The sequence below is a fragment of the Palaemon carinicauda genome, chromosome 13 (assembly GCF_036898095.1).
Source record: "Palaemon carinicauda isolate YSFRI2023 chromosome 13, ASM3689809v2, whole genome shotgun sequence".
In the NCBI taxonomy this organism is placed as follows: Eukaryota; Metazoa; Arthropoda; class Malacostraca; order Decapoda; family Palaemonidae; genus Palaemon; species Palaemon carinicauda.
Window position 1 is genome coordinate 101,423,195 of NC_090737.1, and position 15,000 is coordinate 101,438,194.

Genomic DNA, 15,000 nt, shown 5'->3' on the forward strand with positions numbered 1-15,000 from the left:
GAACAAACGTTCCCTCTATGGTATCGGGCGTGTCTAGCAAGATCGCCCCTACCATAAGACGAGCGAGGCTGTTTTTCTCCTCGTCATGCGAAGGCTTCTCGCAAAAGAAATCTTGGAGCAAAGTTTCTAGACCCTTAAAGCGGAAGTCAGTCCATTTAGGACAGGTCCAGCGTCCTGGCTGTAGCCATGGGGACAGCTCTGACCCTTTGCAGTCGTCGGAAGACGATTCGCTTATTAAACGCAAGCGTAACACGGGGTCCGAGGGTCGCGGTAAAGGCAATGTTTTGCCAACACAGACGTTACCGTCGTCTCGGCCCGTCCCGACTCCTGTTGATCCTAAATGGGTTGTCCTGCAGGACATGCAGACTAAGCTTGCCTCCCTTATGAAGAAGTATGACGATGAGCAGGTTCACGATGAACCTTCGCTTTCGAGTCGCCGTTACACTAAACGAGACTCTGGCCGTCAGCCGCCCAAATGAGCATTTACTCATCCGTTTGACGTTATGAAACGTGATGTCGGGAGTTTGTCACGTCAGTCACGTGACTTGGATCCTTACTCGCTGCAGTCCCGTGTTGACTTTCAGCCACTACCGCAGCCTCGTGTTGACGTTTAGCCGCTGCCGCAGTCTCGTGTTGACGTTCAGGACGCTCGCCAACCAGCTCAGTTGCCTTGTTTTGACGTTGAACGTCAAGCACCGCAGTCAAGAGTTGTTTTAACTGCTCTATCTAGGCAGTCAAGGCAGTCTCGACTTGACGTCGAGCGTCCTCCCGCACCTGTTGTTGTTGCTGGTCAGTCCTTTAAGCAGTTACATGATGTAGCGTCCTTGACTGCTACTGATGCTCCTTTGCGTGTGGACTCTGCTGGTCAAGCATTGCCACCACGGCAGGTCTCTCCCTTGCTTGAGACTCGGCATTTGTCGGACGAGGTTCCTTCAGATGAGGAAGTTGCTGATCCCCCTCCTACTGATATTCCCTTGGGGACTCTGTCAGACGGAGAGCAGCCTAAAGCTGCTCAGCCCTCTATGGACTTTAAATAAATCATGCTGATTTTTAAGGATCTTTGTCCGGACCATTTTGTAACTGCTGCTCCTCGTTCGCCTAAACGTCAGAGTTTACACTAGGCCTAGCTACTTCGAAGCCGTTGTTTTCTAAGCTAGTGCTCTCTCGCTCTTCTAAGAGAGCTTTACGTTTGCTAGGCGACTGGTTGATCACCAGGAGGAGTTTGGGGGAGACAGCCTTTGCTTTCCCTCCTTTTAAACTGGCTTATAGAGCGAGCGTCTGGTATGACACGGGAGAAGTTCTCGGCTTGGGAGTTCCTGCCTCTACCCAGATAGACTTCTCAAGCCTCATAGACTCTCCCTGGCGCCTGGCCATGAGACGCTCCAAGATTTTATGGTCGGCTTCAGAGCTAGACCATCTCCTGTTAGGAGTTTTTTTTTGAGCGTTTGAAGTTTTGCTGTACAATTATGTCATGCATAAACAAGGCTATCAGGGATGGCTCCAATGATCTGACAGCCACGTTCTCTGCAGGAACAAGACTATCAGGGATGGCTCCAATGATCTGGCAGCCACGTTCACTGCAGGAGTATGTAAGATGCAAGTGCGCTCAATGTGTTCATTGTCAAGACAAACTTCACGATGAAGTCTACCAATCTGTCTTGACAGCATTAATGGAAGGCGACTGGATGGTCTCTCTCGACCTTCAGGATGCATACTTCCACATCCCGATTCATCCAAACTTTCAACTACATCTGAGGTTTGTGGACGGGAAAGTAATGTACCACTGTAGAGCACTGTACTCCGACCTCATTCCTGCTCCTCTTGTTTTTACAAGGCCCTTGCAAAATATAGCAAGCTTTCTACATTTTTTGAGGATTCAGAGCCTCCCTTTATTTTGACGACTGGCTAATCAGGGCGTTCGTCATTATATCGCTGTCTGGAGAGCCTCTAATGGACATTAGACCTAACCAAGGAGCTAGGTCTCATAGTGAACGTAGAGAAGTCGTAACTTACAGTATCCCATCCCATACTATTCTTTTTTTGGGAATGGAGATACAGTGTCTGATTTTTCGACCCTTTTCGTCTCCCGCAAGAATGGAACAAGCTCTGTTAAAAGTCCTTCACTTGCAAGAGAAAAACAGTTGCTCTGTAAGAGTTTGAACTAGCCTCGTGGGAACTCTTTCATCGCTGGAGTAGTTTATCTCTCTGGGGAGACTCAACCTATGCCCTTTCCTATTTCACCTAAACATTGGAACAAGGAGAAGGGCTTAGTGAGTATCTCTTTCCCAATCTCCAACTCAGTCTAGACATGTCTGACTTGGTGGGACAGCAACATCAGACTTCGAGAAGGTCTTTCTCTTGCGATCAAGAACCCAAACCATGTGTTGTTTTCAGATGCAGCGGATTTGGGTTAGGGAGCTCCACTGGACAGTCTGGAAGGCTCTGTTCTTTGATCCACGGATCAGAAGGAACTCCTTTTAAGGCAGTAACATCTCTCCTTTGGCGAGATTTGTGCAGAAATGAATGTCTTGGCGGACGGCCTCAGCAGAAGAGGACAAGTCTTCTCCATGGAGTGGACGTTGCATAAGACTGTGTGCGAGAAGCTATGGATGACATGGGGTCTACCCACCATAGATCTTTTTGCTACTCTCTCTGACAAAGAGGCTCTCGACTTACTGCTTTCCAGTTCCAGATCCAGAGGCAGCTCACATAGACGCTTTCCTGCTGGACTGGTCTCACCTGGACGTTTATGCCTTTCCACCTTTCAAGATCCTAGACAAGGTGCTGCAGGAGTTCACCTCTCACGAAGGGACCTGGTTGACATTGGTTGCTCCACTCTGGCCCGTGAGAGAGTGAGTAACAGAGGTACTTCAATGGCTGGTAGACGTTCCAAGGAGTCTACCTTTAAGGATGGATCTCTTACGGCAGCCACGTAAGGAGTCTTCATCAAAGCCTCCCCGCGCTTCGTCTGACTGCCTTCAGACTATCGAAAGACTCTCAAGAGCTAGAGGATTTTCGAAGGGGGCAGCCAGAACGATTGCGAGAGCTAGGAGAGCATCTACCATCAAGGTCTATCAGTCGAAGTGGGAAGTCTTTAGAGACTGGTGCAAGTCATCATCCATTTCCTCTTCCAGTACCTCTGTAGCCCAAATTGCAGACTTTCTCCTACATCTGAGAAATGTTCGCTCCCTCTCAGCGCCCACTATTAAGGGCTACAGGAGCATGTTGGCGTCTGTGTTCAGACATAGAGGCTTAGATCTGTCCAATAATCAAGATCTCCAAGATCTCCTTAAGTCCTTCGAGACCTCTAAGGAGCGTCGTATGGCAACTCCTGGATGGAACTTAGACGTGGTCCTAAGGTTCCTAATGTCCGACAGGTTTGAGCCATTACATTCAGCCTCCCTGAAGGATCTCACCCTCAAGACGCTTTTCTTAGTGTGCTTGGCTTCGGCTAAAAGGGTCAGTGAAATCCATGCCTTCAGTAGGAACATCGGCTTTTCTACAGATAAAGCCACATGTTCACTTCAGCTTGGTTTTCTTGGCCAAAAATGAACTGCCTTCTCGTCCTTGGCCTAAGTCATTTGATATACCTTGCCTGTCAGAGATCGTAGGCAACGAGCTTGAAAGAGTGCTGTGTCCAGTTAGAGCTCTGAAGTTTTATTTAGCTCGGACTAAATCCTTACGAGGTGGATCTGAGGCTTTGTGGTGCTCAGTTAAGAAGCCTTCATTGCCTATGTCAAAGATTGCTTTGTCATATTTTATTAGATTTTTAATCCGAGAGGCTCATTCTCACTTGAGTGAAAAAGATCGTTGCTTGCTTAAGGTTGAGACGCACGAAGTAAGAGCTATAGCAACTTCTGTGGCCTTTAAGCAAAACAGATCTCTGTTAAGTATTATGGACGCGACCGTTTGGAGAAGCAAGTCGGTATTCGCGTCATTTTACTTAAAAGATGTCCAGACTCTTTTATGAGGACTGCTACACACTGGGTCCATTCGTTGCAGCGAGTGCAGTAGTGGGTAAGGGTTCTACCACTACATTCCCTTAATTCCAATATCCTTTTAATCTTCTCTTGAAATGTTTTTAATTGGGTTGTACGGAAGGCTAAGAAGCCTTTCGCATCCTTTTTGATTTGGCGGATGGTCAAATGTCATTTCTTGAGAGCGCCCAGATTAAGGGTTTTGATGAGGTCCTGTTGTATGGGTTGTCGCCCTAGATACTTCAGCTCCTGGGAGTCTTTCAGCATCCTAAGAGGATGGCTGGGCTTCGTGAGGAAAGCGGACTAACAAGGCAGAGTAATCGTTAGAGTCAGCTTCCTTACCAGGTACCTATATTTATTTGGGTTTTGTTATGATATTACTGTCAAAAACTCTAAGCATATACGCCGTAAACTGTATTAATACTGGTCTCTACCCACCACCATGGGTGTGAATCAGCTATTATATATTCACCGGCTAAGTTTAATATTTAAAAATATTTTGATTATAAAATAAATTTTTGAATATACTTACCCGGAGAATATATAAATTAAAGACACAGCGGGATGAGAAGAACTGGATCTGTTTACATGTATATGCGGTATCTGGCCGATAGTTGGCGCTGGTGGGCACACCCGCTACCTTCATGGCGATCGCTCGCGAGTTTTTGAATTCTGTCGAGCCGTCGGAGACGTCAGCTATTATATATTCACCGGGTAAGTATATTCAAAAATTTATTTTATAATCAAAATATCATATATATATATATATATATATATATATATATATATATATATATATACTGTTATGTATAGATATATATTTATATATATATATACACTGTTTTGTTTATACATATATATATATATATGTATATATATATATATATATATATATATATATATATATATATATATATATATACTGTATATATATAGATAGATATATATTTTTGGTCACTCTCAGTGCCATTGCCAGAAATATAACTATTCGGTCTCCCCCCGTCCTTCATGTAGGGTAGAGGAAGAAGTCATACCCTGGTAAATGGGGTACCTGGGAGGTATATTGTTTGTGTGCCTAGCTATCCTGTTATGTAACCCTCATTTTTGACGGGTCGCGTACACTAGTATATTTGGAAATGTACACACAAATATATATATATATATATATATATATGTAAATATATATATATATATATATATATATATATATATATATATATATATATTATATATATATACATACATACATGATATTTCAGAAATCTAGCCTGTATGAGTGAAGTCTTTCGTTTAGTGACTTTTTGTGCATTAGTTAATTATTTCAAATAATTATTGACAAATATATATATATATATATATATATATATATATATATATTATATATATGTATATTATATATATATATATTATATATGTATATATAGATGTCTCTTTGGCTTCTACACTCGATGTGGCAGATGATCTTACTGGAATTGGTATGGACTGGCAGGGGTCACTTGCCATGTTGAAAAAAAAGTGAAACTTTTTTTCACTTTGTTCTTTTTAACTTTTGAGTGTAGTATCCACCCTTTATGGTCCTTGATTTTCTACTTTGCTTGTTTCAAAATTCTAAGTTTCTTTTTTGTTTTTGGGAAAAGTTTAAATTGTTTATAATGGTTAGTTCGTGTTCTTGCTTTGGAGACTCGTTCAGTTTCAGTATGTTATGTTTTAAGTTTGTGAAAGTATCAATAGTTTGCAACCATAAAATTCCTCCCTTAAAGTGATAATTTAATACTAGAGTTTTGAGACTGAACGAAAACCTTTAATTCACCTCAAAAGTTTACTTCTAGTCCCAGCGTTTGAAGACGGCAGTGCATTTTCACTCAGCAGCTGAGAAGGGCGTGTCAACTCTTCACTAATATTTTTCACCAATCCAGCGTAAATTTTAATATGGAGCATTAAGTGACTAGTGTGACCGTTGGTCGAGGATGATCCTGCTTGGAAGTGCGAGCACTTGGATTACTTCTTGAGGCTACTATACCATGGAGTTGCATCAATTTTTAATTAACAACGACAGCTGCAATTGACCTAGAGAGGCTTGCTTAGAGTGGAGGTAAGTTGCAAACCACATTGATGCTTGTGCCTTGTAAATTTCACTCGAGTTACGCATTCACTTTGAATGAATTGTCTCCTTAACCTGAACCATAAAATATCATCCAAAGGACCAACCATATTGTTTTCATTTAAAATTTAGAATTTATTGCCGGTTTAACTACTTATATTTGTGAAGTGTCTTGTTTTATTCTGCTCGTTCGAGTTCATATTTGCTTCATGCATTTATTATATTAACTGGCAGTTAAATAGTTTTGATGTATTTTCGTATATTTGCTCTCTATTAATAGAGCGTATTTATGACATATTTATAGATCCTGAGGACTTTTCTGGTATTGGGGGTTGTTAGTGAGGTCGCATCATCGGTCTTCATAAGGACGGATACCTCGCTTAAATACCAAGAAGCAATAAGACCATCTACGATCCTGAGCCATTTTCTTTAATACATATATCAGTGATAGTTCTGTTTATGTAAAATAAATATTTGAATTCGCTCTTGATTATAATTTATTGCCATTAATAATTTTTTAAACCTCCAGTATTTTGAAAATGGCGCCCAACGTGGGGCAGGTTAAAGGTCTTTTGCTTCATGGTGTTCTTCCTCGTCGGGTTCAATCTTTCGATCGCGGTCACACATTTTTTGCTTCGTGAATATTTTACTTGTTTATTATTTTGCTGTGTTGGTCATATTTTTTTGTGAATATTTGCGAATTTGCATAGGTTATATTTCCTTCGATAACGCTTTGCTTAATTTCTGAACTTGCTAATGGGTTTATTCCATTATATATTGCACATTTCTACTTTTTAAGTTTTAGCTGAATTTACATGCAATATGGAGAAGTTGAAGGCTCCTAAGATTTCACGTGGTCATTGTCGAACACAGGTGACCAAAAAGTGTGACAGTGTAAGGCTTAAATATGGTACTCTCACTGAGCAAGAAAGGATTAGTTTTGTATTATCCCTTCAAAATTTAAAAACAAAGTTAGATAGTTTGGACTCTCAGATAGTGGATATGCTTTTCAGTGAAAAAAAAAAGGATTAATCTGATATCAAAGATGAACTAGATTGTTGTGCTATTTATACGGATAATATTTTATCACCATTAGCTATGCTCGAGAAAGTCACAGCAGAAATTCCCTTGCCTAGTAACCCTTCTCCTAATATTAAATACCCATGTTTGCCTCTTCCTGTATATAATCATTCTGAGGGGGAAAGCATAGAAAATTTTTTAAAGGATTTTGAGAAGGCTATGGAGACAATGAAAGTAGACTCTTATCTTAAATTTATTTATCTCCAAAATCAACTAGGTAAACAGCCATTAGCTCTTGTGAAATTTATCTTCTACTGAACAGAATTATGAGGAAGCCAAATCCTTGTTACAAAAAGTGTTTGGTTCTGAATTAGGTCAGAAATTTGAAACAATGCTTGCCCTTTCAGGATTAAAATTAACGTATGACTCTGACCCATATGCCTTTATTGGTAAGATGAGAAGGATTAAAAACTCATTTGCTGCACTTGCAATAACCATTGATGATGTCTTGCAATATTTCTTTTGGGATGCTATGAATGATGGTCTTAAATTACAATTAACTCGGATTACAAATAAAAACAAACCTTTGCTTAAGGATATTGAGGATAATATTTTTGAGGCCACAGAGCGTTACCTTGGGGTTCAGAAAAGATATCAGGAGAAGAGAGTTAATCTTAAAGTTCAGTCAGATGCTAGATTAACATTAAGTTTCGCTAGTAACGTACAGGTTGACTCTTCCAGTGCAGTGAAATTAAAGGGTTGTATTTTGTGTAGGGACGAAAATGGTTCCGAAAATGCTGATCATCCAGTTAACAGGTGTAAGGTTTATGCCTCTCCAAAGGCAAAGGTCGAAAGGCTGCTAAAGTTGAATGCTTGCACTAAATGTGCTAATCCTCATAAAACAAGTGCATGTAGATTCAGGTTCTTGAGAAAATGTAACAAATGTAACGACTGGCATTTCAGTTTTTTGTGTGATAGTAATGTTAAAGTTTCTACTGATAACGTCAATAAAGAAAAGGGCTCTTCCCTTGGAGCAACAAATGGTATGATAAGCATAGATTGCAATAAGGTCCTTTCACATACTGGGGCTTCCGTTTTACCCACTTTCTCGGTTGTTTTGTCTAATAATGAGCAAATGCGTTGTCTTAAAGACAGTGGTTCTCAGCTTAATTTTATTGATGCTGAATTTGTAAAGCGAAACAATTTGGAAGTATTGGAGTCAAATTTCAGTGTCACTGTAAGAGGTATTAACTCTCAAAAGAAATTTGTTGACTAATGTTGTTCGTGTTAATTTAAATAATAATGTGAACAGTTTTTTGTGTGGAAGCAATCTGCCTTCCAGAAATCAATACAAAGCTAATTCTTCCAGGTTTGAGTCGAATTGTTGAAAGATTTATGGAAAAGGGATATAAATTTGCAGATAAATTTTTGGCAAAAGGGGAGGATATGATCTCTGATATTAAGTTCATACTTTGAACTCATTCTATTCATTGTTTACCAGAAATAACGAAATTGTTTGGCTCTGGTGTTCCCTCTGCATATTTGGAAACTTCCTTGGTATTATGCTTTCTGGAAATGTTAATGAATACCTGAGAAATTTGCAAAGTATTCCTCACAGCAGTAATTCTACAAGGAATCCAAGCGTATTACTTAGTCACTCTGAGGCTGATTCAGTGACTATTATTGAGCCGGAGAAAGGTCATTCCCCTAATACTGAATGTATTTCTGCTGAAGTAAATTATGCTGTACTAGATGATAAAGGTAATCTTGTTCAATCTGAACTAAAAAAAGGCTACAGATGCTGTTCTCTCTGAACAGTGTTCTCAGATATTGAATTATGATAAAACTTTGTATAATGAATCTTGTGTCGAAAATGATGTGCGTTTGATAAATTATGTTTTGAATTCTGTTACACGCAGTGATGATGGGAGACTAGTGCTTCCTATCTTATGGAACAAGAAAGTGTCTCATCTTCTTGGTAAAAATCAAACAATTTCAAAGTTGGTTCTAAAGTCTAATTTTAAGAGATATCACAAAGATGGTAAGTCTCTTGGAATGATAGACGATGTTTTCAGAGAACAAGAGAGTCTAGGTATAATAGAAAGAGTAGATAATTTATCTCAATTCCTGGAGGAGCACCCTAGTTTTTCCTTTTTGCCACACATGCCCGTATTCAGGTTCGAAAAGGAGAGTAGCAAATGTAGAAATGTTTTTCTGTCTAATATTTGTGAAAATGATCCCTCAAAGCCTTTAACAGTCAGCCACAATCGGGCAATGTTAGCGGGCCCTTGCCTTAATAAGAAAGTATCTACTTCTATACTGCAATTGAGATTTGATAGCAATGTCCTGTGCTTTGACTTGAAAAAAGTCTTCTTGCAAATTGTGCTGCCTGAATCTGATCAGCAAAAGCTTTTGTTTTATTGGTACCGAAATGTTGCCAAGGATGATTTTTCATTGATAGTGTACAAAAGTGTTCGGCTTCCTTTTGGTCTTAGACCTAGTCCTGCTTTACTGCTTTTAGCTTTATATTATATTCTCATGATTGATATAAAGAATGATTCGCTACAAATTAGGAATTTGAAGAGAAATATTTATGATTTATGTTATATGGATAATTGCGCGATTTCATTCAATGACCCTGTCAAATTGAAATGGGCCTTCGATAATTTGAAGCAGATTTTTAAGCCTTATGGATTTGAAGTACAACAGTTTATGACAAATTGTAAATCTTTGCAGAGTTCCATTGATGGAGAAACTGGTGAGAAGTCGACCCCTGTGACCAAGCTTTTTGGATTGCTTTGGAATACAGAGACTGATTCTTTGTCCACCCAGAAATTAGTTTTGGATAAGAATGCTTCATCTAAAAGGCAGATTTTGAGTTCAATTGCATCAAATTTTGATATCTTTAATTTTTGTGGACCTTTACTAAATAGAGCTAGAATATTCATGCATTCTTTGCAGTGCAATAAAGAAATTGGTTGGGACAATAGGCAATCTGAGGATCTGCTAAGAGAATGGAATAATATTGCAAAGAAGCTAAATTCTTCTCCAACGATTTCAGTTAATAGATTTGTTTGTAGGAGAGATATGTATAATTTGATTGCATATACAGACAGTTCTAGAAGCATTTACGGCTGTGTTGTGTTCTTATATAATTTGAGAACTAAAAAAACAAACTTTGTCATGGCTAAGAACAGATTAGTTAACAAACAATTAGAATCTAAATCCATACCTTCTCTTGAATTTCAGGCAGTTTCTTTAGGGACTGAATGAAGTACTACATGATATTAGAAGAGAGTTAAGGGGTTCTAATTGTGTTAAGCCTATTAACATAGTAGGGATAGATCTATACACAGATAGTCTAGTTTGCTTACATTGGTTATCAGCACACGTTACAAAGTTTGATAAATTGCGTAATTTGAGCATCTTTGTGAAAAATAGATTAGATAGTATCTGCAGAATGTGTGAAGAATTTCCTATTAAGTTGAAATTCTGTGCAAGCTCTAAAAACCCAGCTGATGCAATCACCCGACCTCTCTCCTATAAGCAATTAATGAACTCTAATTTTTTCAGTGGTACTGTTGCTGATGCAGATATTGATGTTTTCGCAAGTGATATGATGGAAGTTACCATTCCTAATACATTGCTCAGAGAAGAAGGTATAAGCTCTTCTCTTGAAAGTAGTAACGTTCATGTTGCTACAGAGGCTGTGGTTGGAGAGAATATAAACCATTTGGTTTCTATGGATTCCTTTTCAGGCTTCAAGAGTATAGTTTCAGTCCATAGGTATGTGATAAGGTTTATTAATAACCTGAAAATTGCAGTAAAGATGAGGGACCCAAGTAAATATTCACATTTTAATTGTCTTACTGATGAAGAAACTTTGTCAGACGCTTATAACTTTGTAATCTACAGAGACCAGCAGATTCACTTTCTGGAAGTTTTTAAATATTTTGCACGGTCTTCTAATGCAGTTAAAGAGATCCCTAATATAATCAACCAACTTGATATTTATCCAGATCACAATGGTATATTGCGTGTTAGAAGTAAGACTGCACGCTGGAAGGACAGAGATAAATTTATGTTCTCGCCTATCCTTTTATCAAAGGATAGCGTCCTGACCAAGAAGTTAATCCTAGAAATGCATAGAATGACAAACCATGCTGGCGTCTACTCATTGTTGACCGAAGTTCGGAAAACTTTTTGGGTTTCACATTTCTTTTCAACTGTAAAGAAGATTTTGAAAGCATGTATAAACTGCAGATGATTTCACAGACATGCAGTCAAATTGAATCAAAGTCCATACAGAGATTTTAGGTTGAAAGCTCCCAATATTCCCTTCAGGTCTATTTTCCTGGACTATCTTGGCCCGTATTATATTAAGTACCAAGGGGTTAAAACAAAAATTTGGTTGCTTTGTATAACGTGTTTGTGATCTCGAGCTATAAATTTAAAATTATGCTTTGACATGACTGTACCCACATTCTTGAGAGCACTTCAGTTACATATATGGGAGTATGGTACTCCACAATTGTGCTTTTCAGATATGGGATCTCAAATTGTTGCAGGTACAAATTTAATTTCTAATTTTTTAAGGGACCCAGATACTGTGCAATATTTACAGGAACATGGAATGAGGGCTGTAGAATTTGAGCAATACTACAAAGGCTGTAACCAACTTGGATCACTTGTGGAAAGTTGTGTTAAATTAGTTAAAAGACTTATATATGGTTCAGTTCGAAATACTGTATTGAATTCTCTTGATTTTGAGTTTCTTATAGCAGAGACTGTACATTTAGTTAATCGCAGGCCAATTGCTTTTCATGAGTCTTTAAGAGATAATAATCCAAATGAAGTCATTCCTGCTGCAATAACTCCTGAAATTTTGCTAAAGGGCTATGAATTGGTCTCTTTGAGCATCATTCCTAATTTGCAACCTCTTCCAGATTCCGACCCTTCATGGACTCCTTCCAAGGATCCAATAGAGCATATTAAGGACAGTTATAGTAAATTGCGCAAGTCTCGTTCATGTTTAAAAGACATTTATAACTCTAAATTCCTTGCAAAACTTTTGCATCAAGCCACTAATGTGGGTTCTAGATACAAGCCAGTATCGCACAAGAATTTGCAAGTTGGTGATATAGTTTTACTAAAAGATGTTCATTTGAAACCTGCAAATTATCCTATGGGAATCGTTAAAAGCGTTCAGATGAACTCAATTGGTGAAACCACTGGTGCAACAGTAATGAAGGGAAACAAAGAAAGAGTAAATAGACACTCTTCATCATTAATTCCTCTACTGAGTATTAATGAATATTCTCACTCTAAAGTAGTGCATAGGCAAGAGGATGAGCATTCCAATGAGGATCTTGCATTAAAGAGGCCTAAAAGATTGGCTGCTTTGAAAGGCGCACGAAAAACGAAAAATCTTTATCTTCATGGAGATGCTTAATATTCATTACTTGTACCTTGTAAATAATTCTTGTATATATTTAATTGTATGGGACATATTTAATTGTATGGGACATGAGGTTTTTTCTACTACTGATAAATAAAAATTCAATTTCTTCTGACACTAAAACAGTTGAAATTGAATGTCTTTGCTGGGAGTGTTGAAAAAAAAGTGAAACTTTTTTTCACTTTGTTCTTTTTAACTTTTAACTTTTGAGTGTAGTATCCGCCCTTTATGGTCCTTGATTTTCTACTTTGCTTTTTTCAAAATTCTAAGTTTCTTTTTTGTTTTTGGGAAAAGTTTAAATTGTTTATAATGGTTAGTTCGTGTTCTTGCTTTGGAGACTCGTTCAGTTTCAGTATGTTATGTTTTAAGTTTGTGAAAGTATCAATAGTTTGCAACCATAAAATTCCTCCCTTAAAGTGATAATTTAATACTAGAGTTTTGAGACTGAACGAAAACCTTTAATTCACCTCAAAAGTTTACTTCTAGTCCCAGCGTTTGAAGACGGCAGTGCATTTTCACTCAGCAGCTGAGAAGGGCGTGTCAACTCTTCACTAATATTTTTCACCAATCCAGCGTAAATTTTAATATGGAGCATTAAGTGACTAGTGTGACCGTTGGTCGAGGATGATCCTGCTTGGAAGTGCGAGCACTTGGATTACTTCTTGAGGCTACTATACCATGGAGTTGCATCAATTTTTAATTAACAACGACAGCTGCAATTGACCTAGAGAGGCTTGCTTAGAGTGGAGGTAAGTTGCAAACCACATTGATGCTTGTGCCTTGTAAATTTCACTCGAGTTACGCATTCACTTTGAATGAATTGTCTCCTTAACCTGAACCATAAAATATCATCCAAAGGACCAACCATATTGTTTTCATTTAAAATTTAGAATTTATTGCCGGTTTAACTACTTATATTTGTGAAGTGTCTTGTTTTATTCTGCTCGTTCGAGTTCATATTTGCTTCATGCATTTATTATATTAACTGGCAGTTAAATAGTTTTGATGTATTTTCGTATATTTGCTCTCTATTAATAGAGCGTATTTATGACATATTTATAGATCCTGAGGACTTTTCTGGTATTGGGGGTTGTTAGTGAGGTCGCATCATCGGTCTTCATAAGGACGGATACCTCGCTTAAATACCAAGAAGCAATAAGACCATCTACGATCCTGAGCCATTTTCTTTAATACATATCTCAGTGATAGTTCTGTTTATGTAAAATAAATATTTGAATTCGCTCTTGATTATAATTTATTGCCATTAATAATTTTTTAAACCTCCAGTATTTTTAAAATGCCATAGTTAAATAGGCACAGTATCACAAGGAACTGGCTATCCTTTGCTGAATCTAGCCAATGAATCCTCTATGGATTTAGTCAGTCATTGGAAAGAGAAGATGACAGAATGGCCCCCATTCCCAGGCAGAGAGGTATGCTAAGAATCTCCCGTTTCATAAATACTAAAGAAAAATGGAAAATTGGTAATTGGAATGGTAGAACCATTAATCAGATTGGTAAGTTACGGCAAGTGGAGAACGAATCTATGAAATGTATGTTGGATATCTTGGCCGTTAGTGAAACACCTTGTAAGGGAATTGGTAAGGAAATCTTAGACCAACGCAATACATATATATCTATTCATGAAAAACTGATGGTGTTGGAAGTGAAGGAGTAGGAATGATTATGACACCAAGAGCCGGAAGTGCATTAACCGAGTGGAGAGCTGTAGATAGCAGATTGTTTTCTGAAAATTTTGAATCCAAGCAGTTCAATATGACCGTTATAGTTTGCTATGCACCAAGAAATGATTCCCCAGAAGAAAGGAGATGAATACTATGGAGAGCTTCAGAGTGTAATAGATGAGATCCCAGAGTGTGATATGAAAATCGTGATTGGTGACCTCGATGCTAAAGCTGGAAAGAATGATCAAAGTATAGAGAATGAGATGGGTGTTGAGGGACTTGGTGAAATTGCAAATGAAAATAAAGCCATATAATAAATTTTTGTTTAGCAAACAATCTTGTTATTGGAGGTACTCTTTTTCAGCACAACGACATCCACAAATATACATGGACTTCACCATGTGCGAATTATAAAATTCAAACTGATCATATAGCCATTAATAAAGAGAAAAGGAAGACTGAGAAATGTAAGAAGTATAGAGGTATAGATATTAGTAGTAATCACCAGCTCCTCATTGCCACAATGAAATTAAAACAAAGTACCCAATAAAAGTGTATATAGAATATATAGGTTTGATACAACTAAGCTTCTAGAAGATGAGCATAGAGAAACATTTGCAATTGAATGTAGGAATTGATTTGAAGTTTTAGAGACTTTAAGAGAAGAGGAGCAGACAATAAACAAAGAATGGTGTGATATTAAGAACATATATCAGTCAGTTGGTTGTGAAGTTTTGTGAAATGTAATTACAAAAAGAT